General features: G+C 41.3%; 1 protein-coding gene across 5 annotated transcripts in view; it reads left to right on the top strand.

The window, feature by feature from the left end:
* The window catches only part of ATG4C (autophagy related 4C cysteine peptidase), a 135,883-nt gene that overhangs the window by 108,983 nt on the left and 10,694 nt on the right, over nt 1-16,206 (top strand). For 2 of the 5 annotated variants that reach the window (XR_012324498.1, XR_012324503.1), the window contains one exon: nt 15-135. The exons of 2 other annotated variants lie outside the window; for them this stretch is intronic. The gene's annotated coding sequence lies outside the window, so the exon portion shown is untranslated. Of the gene's footprint in view, nt 1-14; nt 1,108-16,206 lie in introns of those variants that run through there. One more of the 5 variants, XR_002173179.3, reaches the window with a different exon arrangement.

The raw sequence follows: 16,206 nt of genomic DNA, 5'->3' as shown, positions 1-16,206 counted from the left end.
CTGTGTCTACACAGCATCTCTAATGCCTGAATTCGCATCTCTACCTGCTACAAATCATCATTTATCACAGATGGTAACATTGAGGCAAGACTTGGATATGACCTGGAATGAAGGGAGAACTGAATAGTACCACAGGTGGTGTAGCCCACAAATTGGAAGACATCTTATACTTTAATGACAACAAAAATGAAGTTATTTTAACTGTGGGAAATTTGGGATTTAAGGGAGATGAGAAAAGGGAGCTTAGGGATAGTTTCTAGTCACATATCTGCATGAGGATTTCAGAGGCTGATCTTTGCTGTCCTGGTTTTTCTCCTCCTTCACTGCTCCTTCTAAAGTTCCCCCTCATCTCTCTGATCTGTAAATGTTGGGGTGCCCTAGAGCTTAGTCCTCAGTCTTTTTTCTTCTCTTCTATGTTTATACCCCTTGATGATTTCTTCCAGTTTCATGACGTTAAATACCGTCTATATGGTGCCTACTTCCAAATGTATAACTCCAGCTTGACTCTCTCCCTTAACTAGCTGCTTTACATCTCCAGTTGGATATCTAGTAGGCATCTCAAATGCAATACAATCAAAGTTAAACCCCTGATCTCTCCTCCCCATCCGCCCCCCGCCCCGGCCCCAAGAAAAAGCTGCATTCTTCACAGTCTTCTGTCTCAGTAAAGGGCAGTTCTAGCTACTCAGTTGCTCAGGCCAAAACCCATGAAGTCATCCCTGATTCCTCTTTCTCTCTTTGTCATGCCTTGTATCAATTCCATCAACAAATCCTGTCATCTCTACTTAAATATACGTCTAGAAGCCAGCCTCTCCTCAGCACTCCACTGCTACCATCCTGTTCCAAGCCTCTGTCATTTCTCACCTGGATTATTGCAATAGCTTCTCTACTTAAGTTCTTGTCCGTCTATAGTCTATTCTCAACATAGCAAACAGAGCGATCTTTTAACAACCATGTCAGGGACTTCCCTGGTGGTCCAGTGGCTAAGGCTCCATGCTCCCAATGCAGGGGGCACAGATTGAATCCCTGGTCAGGGAACTAGATCCCACATGCCACAACTAAGAGTTTGCATGCCACAACTAAAGATTCTGCATGCCGCAACTAAACAAACAAACAAAAACATGTCAGAACCCTCAAATGGGGTCCCAATCACTCAATATGGAAACCAGAGTCCTCATAATGACTAACACGGTCCTTCATGTTCTGGTCCCCAGTTACCCCGCTGACCTTGTCTCCTCCAGCTCTGTCCATCGCTCACTCTTCCTCAGCCACATGGCCTCCTTGTCCCTCAAACGTGCCGGGTAGGCTCCTGCCTTAGGTCTCTGTACTTGCTTTGCCCTCTGCCTAGAACTCCCTTCCCCAAGATATTCTCATGGCTTGTTTCCTTACCACTTTTAGGTATTTGCATGCATATCACCTTGTCACCAGTATCTTCTCTGACCACCTCATTGATGACTGCACCCCCATCACCGCCACATCCACATCAGGCTCTTCGTATTTCTCTTCTGTTTTACCTTTCTCCATAGCACTTGTCACCATCTGGCATTCTATGTTTTATTTGTTTGTTATGTGTCTTCCCCTGTAGAATGTAAATTCCTAGGGACCAGGGGGTTTTGTATGTTTTGTTTGCTTTTGGATTCCTAGCACCTGGTATAGTGCCTATAATATATTAGACTTCAATAAATATTTGTTGAATGCATAAAAGAAGGGCTTAGGGTAGTTCATAGCACATAATGAGCACTCAATAGATGTTAACTATTATTTTAAAAGTTGTCATTGTGCATAGTATAGGATAACTATAAGCCAAGCGTCTACTTACACATATTAATGGCCCTATAACTCTGTATGGTAAAGCTCCGCTAGTATTTCACTTTAGCCTCCAAATATCTCTTCTGGAATATACCAGTGCTTAGCACCATGCCTTGTACACTCTCAGTAACTGTTTGATAAAATGAGTGGTTCCGTTTCTGCCTTGAGAATATCGTCTTTAGAAGGCCAAGACTAGAAACCCAGTGTTCTTTGGGACCAGCTTCCTGATTAAATCTTTTCAAAACAAAAGCAGTAAGGGTAGCAGAAATTTACAGGTTAGAATTTCCCCTTCTTCCATTCTAAGACTAAATTCTTAGCCCTGGGTCCTTTTTACTTAACTTAAAATTACTGGGCAATTTCAATAGTTTCACTTTGTTTTTCATTGTAGAGCTTGGTGTCCATGTGTATTATAATACAAAGTCCAATATCATAGCAAATGATAGACATGTTCATGAAGATCCCTCTGTCAGGTCAGTTCAACAAATATGGAGATCTACTTACACTGAACTAAGTGCAAGGAAGTTGTAGATGAATATTACTTGGTTCCACCTTTGAGGAGCCTAAGAACAGTGGAGAAGACAGACACATAAGTAATTGTATTTCAATACAGCGTAATAAATGCTGCAAGAGGACCATGTGCAGAGGTGTAGAGGTAGCAAATAGGAAGGAATGATTAACTTTTGTAGATGGGGTGAGTTGGGGAGGAGATTAAAAGAAGGCTTCTTAAAGGTTATACCCAAGCAAAGCTTTTATGTATGAAAAAGTGTAAACATGAGTTATGGTGAGTAGGGTGGGGGCTGGAGAGGAAGAAGGCATCTCAGAAAGAGGGAACAGTGTGCGCAGGTGCAAAGATGCATAACAGTATGTGCTCAGAAAAGTCACAAATAGTTTGGTATTATTGAAGCAGAAGGTGTGAGTGTGTGTGTGTGTGTGTGTGTGTGTGTGTGTGTGTGTGTGGTGTAGGGGGTGGTGGCATGCGTGGGAAGTCACAGAATATGAGGCTGCAGGGCTTTCCGTTCAACATTAAGAGCTCCCATGTGGTCAGTGGGGAGCTATTCAAAACAGAAGCCAAGTTCTCAAAACTACTCTTCTTGCGCTACAGAGGGTGTATTGAAGGAGATAAGAGGGGAGGTAAGGAGTCTACTCAGGAGTCTATTGAAAAAGTCCCAAGGTAAGCTGATGATGGCCTGAACTAAGGCAGTGTTACTGGGGATGGAGAAGAAGAAAGGACTTTTGAGACATTCTTCAGAGACTCAGGCAAAACACATTTGGTTGATTGCATTTAGGGGGCATGAGGAAGACAAACACCTACTTGCTTCATAAAAATACATTTCTTATTTCCAGATTCTAAATAAGTTGGAGCATTAGCATTTGCTGAGAAGGGGAGTTCTGAGACAGAAGCTATGGCAGGCCTCTGCACCCCACAGGTGCACAGAACAGCTGGGTTCCTCTGGGGTTTCGTCTCCAGAACGAAATTGTTGGTTTCCAAGGCAAAGAACCCTAACCTGGTCTCTAAGAGCTGGAGGGAGTCTCAGAGGTCATTTAGTCGAAGCTTCTACCTAATGCAGGAACCATTTCTGTAGTATCCTAGACATAAGATCATCCAGCCTCAGCTTGAAATCCACTTCCAGAGATGGGGATTTTGCCACTTCTTAAGGCAGCGCCTTCTACCTTTGAACAGTTCTGTTAGAAAGTTCTGCTTTACACTGAGCCAAAATTGGCCTTCTCATCTTTGGTTCTGGTTATATCCCATAATGCCACACAAGTGTGATTTGTTTTCAAGAAGAAGTCTTACTCAGAAATTAAAGATGACTTTTGGATCCCCACGCGGTTTCCTTAGTTCCAGTTGCTCCTTGTGGGACATGGTTTCTGGACCCCTTACATCTTGTTTGTGCTTCTGGAGACAAGCATGAAATGTCAGGGATCCTCTTCAGAAGCAGCACCAACAACCCATCATAATACAGTGGGCCCGCTCCTGCGATGTGGAGCCCGCAGATGTGGAGAGCCAGCTGCACTACACTATTTTATATGAGATATTTGAGCATCCACAGATTTTAGTAGCTGCGTGGGGTCCTGCAGTTAATCCCCCGCAGATACCAAGGGATGACTGTACTACCCACAAGAGCCCAGTGGTCCGGACATGCGTTTTCATCAATGTAGCCTGAGGTTCGTAGGGGTTTTTTAGCAGCCAAATCATTAGCACCTGCTGAGTTTCCGGTCGCCAAAACCCCTGAGCTAACCCTGTCAGCCCTATTCAGTTCAACTGATTTTTAGAATCTACGTGCAGGACTTACATATGTTCCTGTGAAACTTCACCTTCTTGGGTTTGTAGACGCAGAGTTTGTCTGTGATGAGAGTTTACTGATTCAAGACTCAAAACAATCATATTAACCCCACTTTTAGTTTGATAAGTGTTCCTGGAGGTTAACCTCTAATTGCATCTCCCCTTCACCTTCGTCTGAGGCTTATATTCCTTTCTTGTCTCAACATTTTCCTGATCCCAGAGCAGCTCAGGAACTTTAACTGACAGTTCTACTGCAGCAGCTGTTGTAGCTCCACACGTGTTGCCCCTTAGCCTCTGTTGTTGCTGCCACTGCCCTGCTGTCACTCCTGGTGAGAGCCGCCAACTTGGGTGTATCTTTGGAGTTTGTCACTCCGCTGTGCACTGCTCATTCCCACATTGTTGGTGACATTGTTATCATCCATTTTGCTTCTAGTCACGCTAGTTCTTCCTCTGCTCCAGCAGGCCCTGCACTCAGACGGGGAAGACCTCCACCCACAAGCATCACACTTCTTTAATTATATGCCACAGAGGAAGGCATACTTTCTATGTGTGTGTGAGTGTGTGTACGTGTTTTAATACCCCCCATCAGTGTTACACACCCTATTTATTTCACCCTACCTTTAGGTTGTTGACAGGCTCCCTACCTCATCCCAGGATTCCTTCAGGGCTGAGACAGAAGACAATTCAAGTGGTAAGCAACAGTCATAAGCTCTGTTGAGGGCTTGGCATAGTGTCGCAGCTCAGTGCCCAGAGTATATCACCCCAAATTGTCACTTCCCACCAGTCCTCCACCAGTGCCCCTGGTTTGAACTGGTGGCCTTCCTCTAGCTATGGAAGATGAATTCCATAACCCCCTCCTTTGTTCGCCCTTTCAGAGCCCTGCACGAGGAGTTGAAGAACAACCTTTGTCCCCTAGAGTCAGGCCAAGAGTCTTTGTCTTGGAAGTGAAAAGCAGTTCCAACCTCTATACTCTCTTTTTGGACTTTCGCCTCTTCACACAAACACGGTTTGCTCTGGAGGCTCTAATTGGCTGAATTCTTTTTTTAAACATCTTTATTGGAGTATAATTGCTTTACAATGGTGTGTTAGTTTCTGCTGTATAAAGTGAATCAGCTATACATATACATATATCCCCGTATCTCCTCCCTCTTGCGTCTCCCTCCCACCCCTCTAGGTGGTCACAAAGCACCGAGCTGATCTCCCTGTGCTATGTGGCTGCTTCCCACTAGCTACCTATTTTACATTTGGTAGTGTATATATGTCCATTACACTTTCTCATCTAATTGGCTGAATTCTGAGGCAGATTCCCAGAAGGTTCACTGCTCCCGTCCGTGAGACTCATCATGTGTCTTTTGTTGAATGTGTGTGCTTTATCCAGCTTAAGAAACTTGCGTTTGGAGGTTTGGCCCTGACTGTAGCACCCTCTTCACCTTGGCAGTTGTGACTTAACCTCCCTTAGCATAACTTCCCCTCTCTACAAAATGAGGAGGGTGATACCCTTTCTTTCCTCAGAGGGTTTCTTAAGGACCGAATGAAATACTCTATGTATTTTTACAAGTTCTAAGAAACAATGCAGGTATTATTATTTACTAGAATTGTCCATGGTCCAAATCAGCTCTAAGGGTCTGACTCAGGCTGCCGGAAAATATGTGACCAATGGGAGGAAGGAAGCTAGTCCCTTGGGGGCTACAAAACTGTCACAGGGTCAGAATCTCCAAATTTTAGAGTAGATGGGGCCTAACAGATCACTTGGTCCGACACCCTCACTTTGCTGAAAAATAAGACGAGAGAGGAGCAGGGGACTTGCCTTGAGATTTGCTTGGGTCAGAGGATCCGCAGAGAAGTAACAATCCTCAAAGCTAGAGAAGGCGAGAGGCCAGCCAGCAATCGGGAAATGTGTCCAGCCTCTCCCAAGGTCAGGGAAACTATCGATCTTTCTAGCAGGTGGATGGTTTTTTAACCACTTTCCTTACCTTAAGAGCGTCCTCTGGCTCACAGGCTCCTCGAAGACCCACCTGTGTCCTTTTAGAGATCGGCTTTCCCAAGCAAGCATAACCGTGTTGTCTCTCAGCTGTGCTGCTGCATGGTGGATGAGGGCTGCACTCTGGATCAGCCGGGGACTCCAGTGCCAAGCCTCTGATATATAGTGTGGGGACTGCAGGGCATCCAAGTTGCAACAGGAACAAGATGAGCCTGTGGCCTCGGGCTTCTAAGCTGCCCCTCAACCCACACTTCAAAGAAAGTTATTACACAAGAGTTAGACTAAATCAAACCAAACTGCAATGTTTGCATACTGTGGCCCATTTTCAGATCTCACTGTGTCTCACCACTCGTCCCTCAGAAACCTAGCTTGGAGTAGAACAAAAGGACCCAATGATAATTTAGTTGCAGGTCTTTAAAAATGAGCCCAACTGATTTATTTTGAAATTTCAGTTAAGCATGATGTCAAGAAAATCTCTCTGGCTATTTATCATCTTTTTTTCCTCTTGCATAGTCTGAATAGGCAGGATAAAATTAGAAACTGGCTGTTCACATGCTTCCAGCTTTTGTTGTAGGCAGATGTTTTTACTAGAATATCAGAATGTTAAGATGTTTTGATGATCATTCTCTGCCAAAAGAATACTCATCGTAGCAAGAAAGGTCTTTACTATGCCATTTACTTTCTTTATTAGCAATGTTATACAGGTGCTGTAGGAAGAGGTACAATAAATTATCTAAAGATATATATTTCACTTTGGTGAGAACTGCTACTCCCATTTTTCCAAATCACCACAACCTGAAAGCATGAAAAATTGCATTTTTCTTTTGTAGCTTTGAACAGTGGATATAAGATCTGTAAGTTTTTTGAATCATTAAAGAGATAAAGCTTATATTCATTGTTGTCTAGTGTTGAGCATATTTTGTAGGATGGTTTAGAAAACTTTGTATGGTACATATGGTACCCCTTTCATTTAATCTAGTAATTGAACCATTAAAACCCATACCTCCTAGCCATTCTCCATACATTCGTTATGCGCAACAGGGACGCTTCTAGATACTCCTTTAGTTCCAACCATGAATCACTGCAGTGTCTCAGAATCGTGGACGGTTGGAGCTGGGAGAGATCCCCAAGCGACATGAAGAAGGAAACTGAGACCACAAAGACAGGTAATTTACCCAAGACTGCACAGACAGTTACTCAGAGCCATGGCTAGGATTCAGGTTGGGTGCCTTCTGCTTCCGTATGTGGCACCTCGCTTTATTAGATCAAGAATGACAGACTGGAAAACCAAAATCAAAGAATTTTATGTGAGCAGAGACAAAAGTGAACTTTTAAATCACAAACCTAAAGGCCAATACGTTAAAAAAAAAAAAAACAACAATCAAACCAAGCATCCAGCCCAAAAGGGGGAATGAGAGGCTGCAAAGCCCAGGGAAAAGTTATGACCTGGGTCTGAAGAGAAGAGGAGATGAGGACTCTTTTGGCTTCTGTTGACTAGACACATCTGTGGTGCAAGAATGGAATATTTTTATGGTACCCTTTCCATATTTCTTTTTATTGTCCCAATATTTGTGTACCGTCCTTAGATTTTGACTTGCTTTGTTTTGGAAAAGTTAAAGACTGAGATGCCGCTAAAGAGATTCTCATCCTCCGCCCTGGTCAGCAGCTTGCCCCTTTCCGTAGGTGCTGCCACACTTATCTTCTGAGCCAGAACATTAATCAGTCCATCACCCAGTCTTTACTCAAACTTAGCCCCAGATACAAAGAGTATCACGTAGTCACTGCTCTCAGGGAGATCATAATCTGTTTCAGAGGTTTCAGAGGATATTATTAGCACCTTGGAATTATTTGCAAATTGCCATGTACATGTGAATATCTTTGAGGGAAGAGTCAAAGAAATATCTGATGATCAGAGGGTTCTACAACTCAGAGAGGTTGATTAATCGGTCCAGGTGGAGAGACGAGACTAATTTACAGAATCAGCAAAATAAGAACAGTATATGATATTCAGTACATTTGTGAGATCAAGGTGGGTCAGCTTCCCAGACAGCTTCCAGAATGAGGTGGGGTTTTTACGTGTGTCTTGAAGGGGAGAAGATGTCTGGATAGGTAGAAAGGAAAGGGCAAGTGTGCCTGACTGGGAGAATACAGTGGATTGGAAACTAAAATTTATTAAGCAGAACGCATATACATATATTACATATGATCTCATTTAATCTTCACAACAAGACAGTGAAGTGAGGATTATCATCTCCATGTTACAGGTGAAAACAGATCCAGGAAGGTTAGGTGCCTTGTATACAATTGGGAGATTGGCAAAGCCATATTAAGAACCCCAATCATTTAGTCACGGATATGAAATGTATAGTATGGGCAATATAGCCAATAATTATGTTATATCTTTGTATGGTGACAGATGGTAACTAGACTTGTCACGGTGATCATTTAGAAATGTATAGAAATATTGAATCACTATGTTGTGTAACATGAACTAACATAGTTTGTAGGTCAATTATATTTCAAAAACAAACAAACGCACAGAAAAAGAGATCAGATTTATGGTTACCAGAGGCAGGGTATGGGGGTAGGAGAATTGGATGCAGGCAGTCAAAAAGTACAAAGTTCCGGTTATAAGATAAATAAGTACTAGGGATGTAGTGTACAGCATGATAAAGATAATTAGCACCTGCTGTATGGTGTATAGGAAAGTTGTTAAGAGAGCAAATCCTAAGAGTTCTCGTCACAAGGAACAAAATTCTTTTTCTTTTTCTTTAATTTTACATCTTTATGAGATTACTGATGTTCACTAAACTTCTGGGAATCATTTCATGATGTATATAAAGTCAAATTATGCTGTACACCTTAAACTTTCACAGTGCTGTATGTCCATTATACCTCCATGTAACTGGAAGCAGAAAAGTAGAACCCAGGCCATTTGACCTCAAAAGCTTCTTGCTGAGAAGCGAGGCTCATATGGTGACAGTAGAGCTAAATCCTGTCAAGCTAGGATCATAACGAACCTTTACTGAGCACTTACTATGTGCCAGTCAGGATGTAAGCTCTTTATCTCATTTAATACACAAAATAACCCTCTGGGAGGTTATTGTTGCTGCGCTCACTTTACAGTTGAGGAAACTAAGGTTATAAGTAGTTTGTCAAGGGAATTCCCTGGTGGTCCAGTGGTTAGGACTCCGTGCTCTCACTGCCAAAGGCCCGAGTTCAATCCCTGGTTGGGGAACTAAGATCCCACAAGCTGCATGGTGCGGCCAAAAAAACAAAAATAGTTTATCAAGGTTCACACAGATAATGGGTGGCTGAATTGGAAGATTTGAAATTCAGATCTAATCTGTTTGACTCCAGAGTCCCACTCTTGAAACATGCTAGAAAATTAGCATTTTGTGAGAGTTCACAGCGTGCCAGGCACTGTGCTGAGCACTTTATGTGCGTCATCCCATTCAATTCCACAGAAACCCTGCGAAGGACATGGAATATTATTTTCTGTATTTTACAATGAGGAGCGAAGTCACGGGTGAACTGAAGCTCAGGAAGGTTTAGTATCTAGTCCAAGGTCACAGTTTGGCAGGGCTGAAATCTAACCCAAGTCTTCTGGCTCTGGAACCTGGACTCAGAACTCTCTGTGGTACAGTTTACCCAAACCAGGGATTCTGGGAGTGAAGGACTAAAGTCACTTCTCTTAACTATTCCCTCTCCTCCCACTGTATTTCTTATCTTCTCCTCAGTCATTATTTTTTCATGCCTTTTAGTGGCTCCCTTATTACTTCAGATTCTCATATACATTGGACCCAAATCACTATTTAAAGAAAGCCTGGGATAAATGTTTTTTTGTAATGTTATAAATGGAGCTAATGTGAGTAAGACCTCATTTATTCATCAAACTTTTATTGAGCCCCTACCGAGGGCTGCTCAGGGTGCTGGGAATATAAAGACACAAAGAAAAAGGCCTTCTCGGTAAGCTGGGACAAAGTAAGAGAGTAGCATCGACATATATACACTACCAAATGTAAAATAGGTAGCTAGTGGGTAGCAGCTGCATAGCACAGGGAGATCAGCTCAGTGCTTTGTGACCACCTAGAGGGGTGGGATAAGGAGGGTGGAAGGGAGGCTCCAGAGGGAGGGGATATAGGGTTATATGTACATGTATAGCTGATTCGCTTTGTAATACAGCAGAAACTAACACAACATTGTAAAGCAATTACACTCCAATAAAGATGTTAAAAGAAAAATTGCTTCTCTTCAGGGACTGCACAGTCTTGTGACGAGGATAGACACTAGGCCCATAGACAAGTAATTGAAATACAGTGTGATAAATCGTGTGATAGAGGTAGGGACAGAGTAACGTCAGAACACAGAGAAGGGACATCTGACTCAGAATGGGGTATTGGTGGGAGTTGGGGAAGGTGCACACGTGCGAGTCTTTCTCTCACACAACTTTTACTAGCTCATTGCACAATTGCTTTCTTTCTTTCTTTCTTTCTGTTATATTGAAGTATAATTGATTTACGTGTTAGTTTCTGGTGTACAGCAAAGTGATTCAGTTATATATATATATATATATATATATAGTTTTTCGTATTCTTTTCCATTATGGCTTATTACAGGATCTTGAATATAGTTCCCTGTGCTATACAGTAGGACCTTTTTGTTTATCAATTTTATATATAGTAGTTTGTTAATCTCAAACTCCTAATTTATCCCTCCCCCACCCTCTTTCCCCTTTGGTAACCATAAGTTTGTATTCTATGTCTGTGAGTCTGTTTTTCACAATTGCTTTATTAAACTTATAAAGTCAACACAAAGACAGTGGTTTATGAAAACAACACGTAGGGCTTTTGCTGGTGATATCAGATGTGCTGTTCTTGAATAATTCCCTTATTTGAACAAAGCAGCAAGCTCGGTTGATGAAGCATTGAGTTGAGGATATCTCTTATCACCTGTGAATTTTAGACTGAGAGATACTTCCAAGTTCTTTCTGTATTTCTTCATTATTTTTAAAAGTCAACTTTATTGTAACATAATTTACAGATAATAAAATTCAATTTTAAGTGTATAACTTGATGAGTTTTGACAAATGTAGGCAATTGTGTAATTATCATTACAATCAAGATATAGAATATTTCCAAAACCTGAAAAAGTACCCTTGTGTCTGAATCCAGTCACTGTATTCAGTCATAGCAAGAGCTGTAGCGGGTAACGGTTAAAGAAATTAAATGGCTGGAGAAAGCATGACCAATCTAAGGCACTAACATTTATTGAGCACTTTCTGGATGCTTAACCTAAGTACATACACAGATTTATTTACACCCCCTATAAACCATGTGGGGGTTTTATCTCCATTCTACAGAAGAGGAAATTAAGGCTCAGAGAATTTAAATCACTTGCTCAAGGTCATTGACCTAGAAGTGGTGGAGCCAGATTCCACCCAGTTTATGTTTCCCACATTACCTTCTCACTGCTAATATATAGAGGAAAAGGTATAAAGAAATATGGGAATACTCAATGCTCTGTGGTGACCTAAATGGGAAGGAAAGCCAAAAAAGAGGGGATATATGTATATGTATAGCTTATTTACTTTGCTGTACAGTAGAAACTAACACAACATTGTAAAGCAACTATACTCCAATAAAAATTAAAGAAAAAAGAAATATGGGAAGCAAAAGACTAGATACCATCTGATTCTATTCATATGAAATTCTAGAAAAGGTAAAACTAGTGATCGAAAGCAGATCATTGGTTATCAGGGGTGTGGGAAGAGGATTAACTGCAAAGGGGCACGAGGAAACTTTTTCAGTTTATGGAAATATTCTACATCTTGATTGTAGTTGTAGTTACACAATTATATACATTTACCAAAACTCATCAAAATGTATGCTTAAAGTTGAATTTTATTATATGCAAATTATACCTCAATAAAGTAATTTTAAAAATCTAAAAAGAAAAAATATAGAAAGACCTTGGAAATATCTTTTGGTTTAAAAGTCACAACAAAATTGTCACCTTTAAAAATGTAACTTTTGCCACATTGAATAATGAAAGTATAGAAATATTCTGTATGAAATGATGCTAAAAGTTTAAAAGGCTGGCAAAATAAATCAGTGCTCATTATGACTTTGAAATTAAATCAGCAAACTGTTTTCTTGCATGAAATGAACAATTCAATGTATACATTTCTGAATCTGTTGCAAATGTCTGGTGTACAAGGGTCTGATTAAGCATGATCCAAAAAGAGCTTGCAAGTAGGACTGTTTACTAACATTTCAATTTCTGTGCCTCATTTATTAGACTTAGAATAAAAGGGCTGTTTGGGATTGTCTTTAACCTTGATGATATTTCCACTGAAGCAGCATAATGGCTCTTAATTGCTTAAGTGAAGAGAGCATGTTGATGTGTCCTTCTTTGGGCGAAGAGCTCAGAGCCTAAACCATTATGCTAATTCAAGCATTATATACACCAAAGTATTTATGGGACTGACACAAGTGATGTTGTAGGTAAAGGGCTGTGAAATGGTCTGTAAACAGAGAGAATTGATTTGAGGCCCAAAAGCAGTGCTGTTAAAAGTCACAGCCATTGAAGAGCCAACCCTACAATTTCTATCCAGATTGTCAAACTGGGTCAGACAGTGTCAGCAGGGCTGCCATTAGAGATCAGATGGGTGATTTAATAATATGTAAACCAACCACATAAACAGGTAATTCTCATGGTAGAGGTCCATACCCACCTGGGGTGTGTGTGTATGTATGTGTGTGTGTGTGTGTGTGTGTGTGTGTGTCTGTCTGTGTGTCTGTCTGTCTGTCTGTCTGTGTGAATTTTCATTATGGAAACTTCACAATGCCATATTCAGTCAAATATCAATGCATTGGGGGGTTTTTTGTTTTGTTTTGTTTTGTTTTTTTGCATTACGCGGGTCTCTCACTGTTGTGGCCTCTCCCGTTGCAAAGCACAGGCTCCGGACGCACTGGCTCAGCGGCCGTGGCTCACAGGCCCAGCCACTCCGTGGCATGTGGGGTCTTCCTGGACCAGGGCACGAACCTGTGTCCTCTGCATCGGCAGGCGGACTCTCAACCACTGTGCCACCAGGGAAGCCCAATGCATTGGGTTTTGATAAAAGAAAAACTTCCAGCCAGTATAAGTTAGACAAGAGAGCAGCAATGCAACATAAAGACATCCAGGGAGAATTAATCTGTAATCATACGGGGAAGGAAGGACAATCAGATCCATGCATTTGACCATCTAGACTTTGACATCATTTGTTTTTCATGCGTCTCTTTCTACAATAGGACTGTACATTTTTTGAGCCAACCTCAAAATAATTATGTAAGGCTCCTCATCACCCGCATTACCAGCATGCCTCACTTAGGACGTCAAAAAAAATGGAACCAATTATTCTAAAAACTAGGTGGACTTTGAGTTCAGATCCCTACTCTGCCACTTACTGACTTGGGGCAAGTTGTACAACCTCCCTGCACCTCAGTTTCTTCCTCTGTAAAATGGGGCATTGACCTCACAGGATTATTGTGGGGCTGAATACATATAAGAATACCTGCCACAAAGTAAGCATTCAAAAAATGGTGAATATTACTGGTACGTATTTGGCCTCATAAACTTTTGATTTATGCCTGATATAATTTCTGTGTCAGTTCAATTTTCTTCTTTCTTGGGATTCACAGAGATTATTAACATTCTAGGGAGTTTATTGGATATATATGGTATTTTAAAAAACAGCTCGAAGCATTCTCTCTTAAACTAGAAAGTTCATTAAAGTGTATATTTTCTCACAGTGACAACAACAAACAGCTCACAGTTAACTCCTTTTAACTTTTCCTTTTTTTCCCAATGAAGGTCCTCTGTCATAGGGTTAGGTTCTACACCAGGAGCACGTCTTTCTCATTTGGTTTCAATGTTAGTGCAGCTTACAGTGGAGTTCTCCATGAGTGGAATAACAGTGACGTCCTGTGCTGATGGATGTGGGTCAGTTAAATTCTTCAGGCCCCTCTTTTGGACAAGAACCTCTACAATGCTTTTCCTCTTATTAGATTGACATCTTATGTTAATTTGCTGCCATTCCAAGCCAAGCTTTTACTGTATAGCTCTGTTTGTATTGGTTAACAGTTTTAATGTAAATATCATTTTCTGGGTATACAGCTGCTCAGGAAATTTTGATAAATTTCAGAATTATGAGTCATTGTATTTAAAATGGCACAGTGTGAAATCAAGACATGGTTTAACCATCCTATGACTTAGCTGTTCTTGTAACTGTCTTCCTTGAGAATGTGCATTAATGAGAAGATAAGATTTTGATTTAATTTTAATCTGTTAGCTCATCAGTTCTAGGGGTAAATTGTATTATGGTATTTTCTAATGGCTTAACATGTGGGATCCTATCAAGGGTAATACAGTGTGTGGTTCCAAAAAAAGGTTCTGTTTTAAAGTTTCTAACATGCTACAAATGCATATTTTAGGAAATATTTTTAAATGCACACAAGATATCCCTTAATCATAGATGAAAGAATTTTCCCAATTTCTTTCTCAACATTTTTGAGCTAGAGGTTTCTTTGAAATTTTGAACATACACAGATTGTTCCAGAGATGCTATTATTAACAGCTGGGGGGAAAATCCAATAATAGGACCAGAGGTGATATCTAGAGGTTATTTTGTTTCAACCCTTCCATAGGCAGGGCTATGTCCAATAATTTTGGACCAATAGGGATCTAGCTTATTTATAAAGGTATTATAGAGATTTCACAGCCACACATAGTAACCCATTCAGAGATTCTATAATCCAGGCCAATAACTCTTCAATAAAGTTTAAACCAAATCAGAATGATCCCAAAGTACAGCTTTATAGATTGGGCGCCTTCTGTCCTCTAGGCAGTCAAAGAGATGTACAAACAGCTTAAACTGGTCCTCTGGTCCCCTTAGGTCACAGAGAAAAAGCCTTTAAGTCTACGAGGGATGACAAATAGATTTCAGTGTGAGTGTCAATTCTCATGGATCAGTGGTAGTTGCCTGGAGCAAGGTGTTAGAGGACTTGAGGCTCTGTCCAGGGTCAGCAGGAAATCGTGCCATGATCTATTAGCAATGCCTGCCATGGTGAAGGGGTGGAAGGTGGGAGCAGCTTTTTCGCTAGGACATGCCATTCCGAATTTGTATGTTGTATGTTCTTCCCTGTTGCCCATCTTTCTCAGTTGAAGTTACTTTAAGCTAGCAAACCAGTACCAGTCTAGGTTCCTACAAAGCGGATGCGTTCTTCCACCTGCATCACATTTTAAAATTTTTGTGTAGATCTGGAAAACATCCTGGGTGCTTTTTTTTTCCCCAAAAAGATAAAGAATAAGAGTTTCTTCTGAAAGCCTGAAACCTTTACTTCACTGAACAAATGTATTGAGTACCTACTATGTGCCAGGCATGTACCAGGCATGTACGTGTAAGCATGAATGGACTATTTCATTTGTTCAAAGTATCTTTATTAAATAAGTTAAAACATAGGAGCCCTCCCTAAAATGCCTAGAAATGTTTTGTGCTCAATATATCTGAATTATCCTTTTAAAATATCTTTTACATGCCGGATTCGGCCAAACATGTTTACGCTCTCAGCATCCCTTTACCCCTCCCCCAAAAGGAAACATGGTAACAGCCTGACCTGGAAGTTAACAGATCTGGTCTATGGTCCTGGTTCCATACTAACAAGCAGTGGGACCTAGAGCAAGTCCCTCCACTGGCCTGTGCCCCCATTCCCCATCTGTAAAGGGGAACACCACTGACCCCCTGGAATGTTGTGTGGCTGGTCACATGGCAAAGGAAAGCACCTGGAGCAAAAAAATGCCTAATGCCAATGCTTTCTGTAACATCAGCATGGATTTGTTTAAAACCAAACAAAGGAGAAGCACAGGGGCCAAGAGAGGTCACACCAAATATGATCTAAAAGCATATAAACATTACCTTTTTTTTTTTTTTTTTTTGCGGTACACGGGCCTCTCACTGTTGTGGCCTCTCCCGTTGTGGAGCACAGGCTCCGGACACGCAGGCTCAGCGGCCATGGCTCACGGGCCCAGCCGCTCCGCGGCATGTGGGATCTTCCCGGACCGGGGCACGAACCCGTGTCCCCTGCATCGGCAG

The sequence above is a fragment of the Tursiops truncatus genome, chromosome 1 (genome assembly GCF_011762595.2).
Source record: "Tursiops truncatus isolate mTurTru1 chromosome 1, mTurTru1.mat.Y, whole genome shotgun sequence".
Lineage (NCBI taxonomy): Eukaryota > Metazoa > Chordata > Mammalia > Artiodactyla > Delphinidae > Tursiops > Tursiops truncatus.
The sequence above is the reverse complement of the archived record's forward strand: the minus strand, read 5'-3'. Positions and strand labels throughout refer to the sequence as shown.